The following is an 8,099-nucleotide window of genomic DNA, read 5'->3' as shown; positions in this document are numbered from 1 at the left end:
AAGCATAACATTCGTTGTATGTGCGACTATATCCATCTCATTTCAGCACATACTCTCTATCCCATCGTGCTGTCTCACATACTGAATGATCACTTTGCTCTTCCCCATTTGAAAAAATAAGGAACGAGCATAAAAAAGAATTCAAAATAAAAAATATTTTTTGTGCTGTTGCTGCTTCGTTTTGTTCGTGGGCCGATGCATAAAGAGAATGAGAGAACTACAGCATATCATTTTTTTGTTATTTGCTCTTTTCATGCATGTACATTGAATGTTCATTTTATGGAAAAACTAAAAAAAAATCATTCAAGTGAAAAAGCATTGTCAGGAAAAATACATTTTTTTATAGAAGGGAACATGCTGCTCTTGTTATTTTGGATATGTACATATTCCGTGGAACAGATTGTGAATGTATATGAATTGAGAAAAAGAGATGGAACTAAAACGGTACTGGCTGAAAATCGACCCTTTTATGATGGTTAATAATGTGCTCATTCAATTGAAATTCCCATTGTCATTTGGCATCGCTTATATCTCTTGAAAAATATTCATTCATTCGGGTTTCTTCTGTCTTTTTTTTGTGTGTGGTAAATGCAGACATCCAGGGATGATTTTCAATAAGATGGCTGTTCTACATACTAAAATTCATCAAATTCAGGGGTTATTAACATATGAATAGTTCCAGGAATTCTTTATAATGCAATTATGCTTTACTATCGTTCACATTCGTAATATATATTGGAATTAGCACGTATTATGATGGTAAGCATGAATCGGAAGCGCAATATGTACAGCAAATAAAATTAAATGATTTATTTTTAAAATAACAAAAATCTTTAAAGGCACAAACACCGACTGATCGTTAAGTCATGAAATTTGTATTGTTTCTCTTTCGCCTTATTTGTTTTGACTGAAGTACTATAATTATATTATTTTTTACTGCTCTGATGTTTATAGGAAATGAAAATGGAAAGTTAAAGAACGTTTTTCATGCGTACTTGACTTTAAAAATTAAATAAACTTTGAAATGAATTGGATGTTTTGAGGAATTGCAAATTGTTTATGTTATTGGCTTTTAAATATGTTTCTTTTAGATTTGCAATGTTTGATCCCGAATAGCACAAGTCGATTAAAAAGTCGGGTAATAAGTCAGAGATACGCTATCCTGAATTTTGATAGATTAAATCGAGAAAAGAAAGAAAATGCTCGATAAAATATAGGAATGCCTCCATGTAGTAGATATTCGAAATTACTTACTTCGATGGTCGGACAAATCAGTCGTGATCCATTACCTTCCTTAGATACCGCCTAAAACCAGCTCTATCACTGACTTTCAATGATTAAAATATTATCTCGCGTGACTTTTTGTCATAAAAGTTTCCGTCATGGGTTCATTTACTAACAACCCTTTTCCTAAAGTTGACAACCTTTTATTTTTCGCAGAGCACCTTGATGAGAACGCCTCGAAAAACACCACATACAACGTACGGTTCTTGGCATTTCCACAAATTTTTGGCGGCACACAAGTACCAACACTGCTCTATTTGGTGTTAATTCGGCTTTTTCATGTAGTCAGCTTTCATTTTTTGCTAATCAATCTTTCAGTGACCGAGAGTTAAAAAAATCAGGAAAGAGCCACTTTTCAACCAAAATGTTCCATATGTATTATTTCATTGATATTTGTTAGGAAAGTTAACGTAATGCATTTGAAACATTTTGGTAAGATAGGTCTACTGCTTTTGTGTCACTCGGGAGTGTAGCTTGCTAATAGCAAGTAAATAGAAAGTCATGATTACTGGTTTTACTCCGCGTGCACAGCTTGACATGATTTTTAGTTGAAAACTAGACGTACGGTCTAGTCTCGAATAATGGCATATTTTATAGAAAATTCCTTAGAAAATGCCATTAGTCGACCGTAAGTCTAGTTATTAACTTTATTATTTTGATGAAAAATTTGTAAAATTAATTTAAAGCTTGCAATAAATTTATAAAAATTACCATTCCATGATGCAATCATTTTTCGCTATAAATGCTGATCAAAAAATAAATAACATAGCTCCTTTCCTAGACAGTATAATGTTTGATTGACTTAAATTTCATTATGCATAAAGTAAAATAAACAACAATATGGATGAAAAATATTTGCAAGTTGCAAAATAGAAATTAAAATAAAATTTGATATTACATGACATTTCAGTAACGCTTCTTTTTGAAATTAGACCATATTCATAATAGTAAGTAAGTAACTTTCTTCATGACAAATTTTCATATGAATTAAAAGTCGTTATTTAATATATTTTCTAGGAATAATAAAAAGAGATAAAAGTGGAAATAGAATAAAAAATAAGAAATTGTGTCCAATGTGCTCCAATTGCATGCCACAATGGAGACAATTTCTTTCATTTAATTTCTATAATTTTCTTTTATATTCTTTTACTTGATATCAAATTATTGCATGACAAGCAACAAAGTTGAATAAAATAAAAAAGGTATAAAAATTTCTTCCATTTCACGTTTATTTAACTGATATTGCATTTTACTGACAATATTTTCTGCAGTGCGGATTCAAATTTGTCGACGATCATGCGATTACCATGAAATGCTCACGATATCAAATGAGAATTTCATGCTTATCCTGCATAAAATGATAAAATGACAAAATAATATCAAATAAAATTGTAAGATTGTTTATAAATGACGTAAGACTAGGCTTTTATGATAACAGGAAGGTTACGGGAATTTGCAGGAATTTTCCATTCCGTCCTTCGTTTCGCAAATCATACGGAACCGGGAAAGTGTAAAAATTTGCCTAATTAAGATGTTTATTCTTTGAAATTCAAAATCAAACTGAACATTGTTATTAAGGGGACTAACAACCATAAAAGGGTGAAATCAACTTAGTTTAGTGGTGAATATAATTTGAATAAAAAATGACCGTTTACGAATTTTCAATACTTTTCCATCATTTCAAAACAGCCCAAATAAAGGAAAAATAAGAAATTCTCTGACCCAAGCAATTTTTATAGCATTTTTTGTGCTATTTGGCATTTCTATATTAATAATTTATTTTCATTTTTGCCACTTATCGGCACTCAAAAATCACAAAAAACACTGAAAAAATGTAACAAGTGCCAATTACTTATCAAGGTCATTAATATCCGATCGTTGATATCAAATCACAACATATCAAATGACGTTAAAAAATAATTTTTGTGTGTTTTTTCTGCTACTTCCAATTATTTTTGATTATGAGCGAGAAAAAAAAATTTATTTGAAGCTAAAAAATCTCATTAATTTTTTTTCTCTTTTCTTTCTTTCTCCTGCTGCTGCTGCTGATGTTCCTTTATGCCAAGCACAAAATAAAAAAAGTATCAAATTTATTTTATTTTATTTTTCTATTGAATAAGGGTTGAAGGTTGTTATTTTACGTCTAATTTTGTGAAATATGCAGACCTTTAGCGATAATGCTGTGTATGTGTGTGGTGCACTTTTGGGGTTCAATAAGCAGGCAGGACGGAATGGTTAAAGGGTTATACGAAGTGAAATTCTATATATTTGATAAGAGGTCAATTTTAACCCTTTCAAGAATTTCTTACAAAAACTATTTTTGATTAAAGTTAATCAATTGCTGCATGATTTATGGACTTCTTTTTTTGTGTGGATTTTGTAAGGAAAAATTCGTTAAATAATCAAAAAATTAAGAAACATTTTTTTTTAACCCATTTTGTGTGCAAAAAAAACCGTGAGAAATTCACAAAATATTTCTTACAACGAATTTTTAAGCATAACAAAATTCCTAAATTAAGTCATTTATTGTAAAGTGAGCAAAAAAAGAATTACATTTTCAGTTGTTAAACTATTTTTAATGTCTGCAATAACAACATCAGCTATTTTTATATTTCTAGGATTTTTTTTTATTCCAAAGCACATTTTTTTCCATGTTTTACATGGTTATAGTATTTTTTCATAGTCACAGGCAGAGTTGTAAGCTGTGGAATTACAAGAATACTTCTGTCAACAGCTTATTTCCATGAATTCTTTGAACGACCTCGCGATATTTTGGCATATACGAAGTCAGATTTGAAGACCTTATTTAGAGTAGCTTGTACAGGCGTTTATACAACATGTCTAGGCAATATCTTAACTCATTTACTTATTGGAACCATGTTTCGATGTGCAGAATACGCTAATTCGTTTTGCCATTCTCTCTCTAAATGCCATTCTCTTGTTGCTTTTGGACATACTCTTGTTGCTGGCGTTCTTTCGTCTTTTTGGGACCTTTCTGTTGTCGATTCCATCATAGGACGGTAAAATGAAGGTTTGGTTCTGCCCCGCATTGACACTTTTTATTGTAGTGCTTCCGGGACTCCTCTCGATTAATGTCATTTTTACTAGCTCTTCCAAATACTTCAAGATTTGATGGTGTAATGTGCCGACAAAAAGAAAATGCCATGAACTGTATGCCATCCGCGGTTTAGATCGAGGCTTACCACCACAGTGTGCCGTGGCATAAAAAAGTTTGCCTACCACTGGTCTAGACTGTCTAATTTTCGTTTGGGCATGCCATAGCAACTATCTAATATCACCTATCCGACAACTCTGGTCATAGACATGGACATTTTTCATCATTTTTCAATTTTTTCTCTCTTTATCATGTTTGTGACATCTCCAGCTTAGTTCTTTGGAATTTTTAAAAAGTAGATTTATCTGTTGATAAATTCAATATTTTAGTTTTGCACAAAATAAAGAAGATTCTTCCGAAAAAAAAAACTACAATATCCTTATCAAGATTTACAGCACCAGAAAAGAGAACAAAAAGACAGAAAAAAAAAATAATTTGATTTCTTGCTCATTTGAGCACAGAATGTAAAATCGTGTTTGATGAATGCATTCGAATAGAAATAATAATGAAAATTTTGAAAATTTTTGGAATTAATTTTTGAGCAGCATAAGAAGCCATATACATGACTACCTACATTGCCTCTTACATTTTAAAATTATATTTTACTTTTTTGAATTCATATGAACATGTATTGTAAGTTTGAAATTTGAAATATTAGACTTAAAATTCAAAATGCAATGCATTCATAACATTGATTTTTGACTGTATAATATGATGAGTGTTGGATGTGCTGATGAATGGTGAATGGGAAAATTAGTTCTAACGTTACATTTTAATAAGGTTTGACTTTGAGATGATTAGAGCGCATCTCGTAATATTTATTGATACAGTTTATTAAAGGTATATCGTTAGAAGGAAAAGAAACAGTTAACAGAGTAATCTCGCAATAAACCAGTTGATTTCAAACCATTTATCGATTAGATTAATAAATCTTTGATAGCAGCGAAAAAGTCGCTATAGTCAAGTATTTAAAGCGTTGGACTACCGTTCTAACGACCCAGGTTCGATCCTTGGCAAAGTCTGGTCGGATTCGGGTGCTTTTTCACTATTCTAGTCACACAAACTCGATTTATATGATTCGCGACACGCAAATTGTGGCTAGGTACGTTGCTTTGATATACCCTGGGTCACGCAGCGTGCAGAGTTGGAATATGCAAAACGTCCTTCAGGACAAAAAGCCGTCATCACGGACTTAATCTTTGAAGCAATGGCATCCTTATGGAACTAAACACTAAGAATTATATGAATTATTGTCATGTTAAGAAGATTGTATGAAATAACTCTGAGATCTCGCTAGGAATCGAACCTACGTCCTCACGAAAATCTAGTTTACAAATATTCGACCTGTTGTCTATTAAATTGACCACAGAGACTTTACTTTTTCATTAACAGATTCCCTTACAAGTATCTCTAAATAGTACAAGCATACATGTAGTCTCTAAAGCAAAGAGCATAAAAATCCAAAATGACTCCATCAACATCAAATAACTATTCAAAATTTCATGCTTATGAAGCAATAGTAGAAATATTTTATATTTTAAAAACATAAAAAAGTTGATGATTCTAGTATGTTTGAAAAAAGAAGCTACAAAAGTGAAAACAACATAGGGAAATTTGACCTCCCTAGTCATCATATGTGAGAATATAACTTTAACAGAAAATTGTTCAATTTATCGATTAAAAAATATTTTAGGATATGATATGATTATAATTTGATAGCATGTATAATATAAAAAAAATAAAATCTCAAGGTCATTAAAGTGTATGCATTCACTTGAATAAGTGTAGTATATAAAGTGGCATGTACATGCATTAAAATAGTAGTAAGTTACACACAAAAGAAGGAGACACAAGTATCAATATCACAAAAAAAAATCAGAATATGTGTAGAATATCACATCCAGTGAATGAATGTAGATCACTGTATAAAAAAGAAATTCAATAAATGCTAAACGATTAAATTACAACTTGTTTATGACTTTAAATTATATTACGTAGATATTCATCTAAATCTTTAGCGAATTATCGTCTACATATTTGGTATATCGACACAATTTTCGTGTATTTATTTCCATTGTCTTTTAATTGTTTGGCAATTTTGTTAGTTCGAGGTGGTTTCAATTTCCTTAAGTATTCATAAATTTTACTCGTCAATCAAATAGAACATACAACAACATTATTCAAATAATATAATGTATTACAACCGGAATAAATCAGCATGATTAGATTAGCGATTCTCAATCTAACGGGGATATTCGATTTTGGTATTGATAGGCATTTTACCATAATTTGAAGAAGTTTAAACTTAGTTGAATCAAGTTTGAATCTAGTAGGATTTTGAACTGTGCCAGTGCTTCTCAAACTATGCTCCGCGACACATTTTGACAAAATTTAAGATACGAAGACTAAACCTTTCCGGTCCTGGTTTCGATATTTGTCGAGACCAAGCCTTCAAAGAATTAGTGTCGGTTTCAAGTTTATTACCCATCATCACTGCTTAACGTTACAGTTTCCACTAACTGAATCACAAGCTCCGATAATTTTCCAGAGTTCTTTAAATGGAAAAATTAATTTGGACCTATTTAAAATTCAAGTCGGCTTCCAGCTTCGGACTTCTTTCTAGCCACATCAAGTCATATACATGCATATGTAGTGCAAAACACGTCTAACTGAAAAACCTGGTAAACATATCTCGTACCATATGTTCCGCTAAGGCACCGTGACGTTACTGTAACGTATTAATGACATTTTATGTGAATTGAAAACATTTGAAATGGCGTGAACATTGTGCAAATTCTTGTCGTATCGACCAGATGTTTTGGAACTTTTCTGAGATCGGTTTTCAATAGGAATCGAACCCACGTACTCAAAAATAGAGTAATTCAAATATTCGACCTGTTGTTTAACCACTCGGCCACCACGACCTTACTCTTTCATTGACAGATTCGATTAGATATGGTTTTATACCTTAGATTTCACTCTGTTCAAACACCAAAAGCACTAAAACAATCTATACAATTAAGACAGCTGTACATAACTGCATCTGAGTATTTCTAGGTGAGCATCATCTGAAAATGCGATTCAACAAGAAAATGAGAATCCCCAAAACGCACACAGATGGTAAGAAGAAGAAGTAAAATGTTTATTTGCCATTTGAAGTCAAAACATTCAATTGAATTAAAAAGAGATAAAGTAAAAATGTTTTTGTGAGCGTTAATTTATTAGACTTTAAAAATGTCAAATTGGACAAAAAGGCATATTAGAACGCCTAAATGTGTCATCAGTAATCAATCTATCTATCTATTTTGGTTCCTTACATATCAACATGTAGAAGTGTTGTGAGTGAGGAAGATGGAAAGATATTTTAAAAATCAATCAACTGTAAATTAACTTAATGTCAATATTGTTTTTGTTTTTTCCTCCTTTTTCACTTCTCTTCGTCTTTAACAATATTATTTCTGTGGAGTTCCTCTTTTGCCAATAACCAAAAATGAATAATAACGAGAAAAACTTTTATTTTTTTTTTGTGGTTGTTTTGCCTTTCATGGGAAATTATTGACGCGAACTATTCTTGGAATCTACTCGTGTGTCCAAAAATTATGCTGTGTGATGGACATCTAAATTTTTGTGCTTTTGGTTATTTATGGATGCAGTGGTGGTCAAGCTTTGGAATGAAGGGCCGCGGCCAACAGATCTTTGC

Source organism: Chironomus tepperi, unplaced genomic scaffold (assembly GCF_022539635.2).
Source record: "Chironomus tepperi strain 1889 unplaced genomic scaffold, CSIRO-AGI_Ctep_v1 contig_87, whole genome shotgun sequence".
Classification (NCBI taxonomy): Eukaryota; Metazoa; Arthropoda; class Insecta; order Diptera; family Chironomidae; genus Chironomus; species Chironomus tepperi.
Note: the sequence above shows the minus strand (reverse complement) of the source record.